A 2,500-nucleotide genomic window follows, 5' to 3' on the forward strand; every position below is an offset into this window, starting at 1 on the left:
AGGATTATAGCATAGCTAGTAATAATAATGATAATAATAACGTAGAGGGTTCTACCTAAGCTAGGAATGATAATAATAATAATAATAATAATAATAATAATAATAATAATAATAATAATAATAATGTAAGACCCTCACAATTATGTTCCAACATCTGGCAACATGCAACGTATTTCACATTTCATGCTCATCAAATTCTATTTTCCGGTTCTATTCAAGAAAAAGGTGGGAGCATGAATTATCTCATTTCAGGTGTCGCTGCTACTGATTAAAAGATGAGGTCTTTTTATCATCTTAGTCTTTCGGCTCTGTCGTTAGGTGAGTAGCATTATATATATAAATATATATATATATATATATATATATATATATATATATACATACACACATATATATGTATAAATGTGTGTATATATGTGTATATATATATACACACAAAATATATATATATATATATATATATATATATATATATATATATATATAGTATTTGTGTATATATATGTGTATAAATATGTATAGGTATATGTATATATAAACACACATATATATATATATATATATATATATATATATATATATATATATATATATATATGTATATATATGTGTATATGTATATATGCATATATATATATATATATATATATATATATATACACACACATATATATATATATATATACATATATAAATATATATATATATATATATATATATATATATATATATAAATATATATATATATATATATACATACATAAATCCATATATATCAATTATCTAAGCCTTTGACTTCAATCTTTGAAGATCTACTTGACCGCAGTTATCTTTGAAGCCACTCTAAGAAACTTACCATTTTAATGAGGTTTCGAGAGAATTTACAAATCTCGTAGCATAATATCTACCCTCATCTCCATCTCAAAGGGAAGATCTATCTCTGTGATCAAAATGTCAAAACATCTAAAATTTGAAGCTGATGCGGGGATTCCGGAAATCCAATAACGTCTCAAATTGGATGTATACTACTAAACAACAACAACAACAACAACAACAACAACAACAATAACGATGATAGTTTGGAAGAAGTGTCTCTCAAAAATGATGGCTGTATCAACAGTATCTAATCTATAGTCTCGCCGTGTTCCTGAAAATTATTTTTTCCGTCGGAAAAAAGGGGACATTTACGACGCGATTTTGCTTTCAATAGATATGAAATTGTCAGAACAAAAAGTAAAACTTTACAGTAAGTTGAATTCCGTCAATGCAGGAATCAATTTAATGAGATAAAAACAACAAAAACAATAACAACAACAACAACAACAACAACAACAACAACAACAACAACAACAATAATAATAATAATAATAATAATAATAATAATAATAATAATAATGATCGTTATTTGTTGGTGATGGAAATAAATTCAAGAATGCTTGGCGTTGTCGTAATTCTCCAGTTCCTTATTAAACTGAGGTTCCCTTCCACCCGCTCAGTATCGGATGATAATAATAATAATAATAATAATAATAATAATAATAATAATAACAATAATAATAATAATAATAATAATAATAATAATAATAATCTTTGCGTCTACGATATTCCTGGACGACTTTGATAATGCTCACGCATTCTTTTGACCTAATTTCAATCTTTAAGTATCTTATCCTCTGCTTCGAGCGCCATCTTCTCTATTTTTCTATGTGACTATCTATATTTCTCTTCTATTATCTAATTATGATCTTTTATTTTTCTTATTATGGCAGTGTATTCTCTAATTTCATTTGCCCGAAGAGCTCTGCTCCACATGGGCTTGGAATGAGTCTTTGTTGTAAATATCTTGCATGTAAATATTTTTTGTCTAAAAACATTATTATTATTATTATTATTATTATTATTATTATTATTATTATTATCACATCATCCTTATTATTATTATTATTATTATTATTATTATTATCATTATTATCATTATTATTATAATTCGTATTATTATTACTATTATTATTATTATTATTATTATTATTATTATTATTATTAATATTATCATCATTATCATTTCAGAGTAAATTATTTTCATCTATTTAATAAATGATTTTCAGGTGCTTAAATGGTTAAAGAATTCCTTAGTTATAAATGTGAACCTTACTTTTCCATTCAAAAGGTTAGCTCACTTTCCGATGATCCTCCTTACCTCCCTTGTTCAAGTAAGCAGTTATTTACTTATTTATATACTGTCACTTTAATATTTCCTTGTCTACAAGCCCAATCCATTGATCCGACAGCCAAAGTGCCACCCCTCTGCGACTAGGTAAGTCTCCTTTCCCATTTACAAATAAGCCATTCTATTTTTCTATACTCTATTGTAGAATATACTTTCCAAATGTTTTCTGTCATAAGTCAAGTTCTTTTAGATAGCAAAACGAGAATTACTGTCAACCTTAAATTTTACATTTATTCTTCATTAGACAAATATATTTTTTCAAGGTTTGGGATC

Source organism: Palaemon carinicauda, chromosome 28, assembly GCF_036898095.1.
Source record: "Palaemon carinicauda isolate YSFRI2023 chromosome 28, ASM3689809v2, whole genome shotgun sequence".
NCBI lineage: Eukaryota > Metazoa > Arthropoda > Malacostraca > Decapoda > Palaemonidae > Palaemon > Palaemon carinicauda.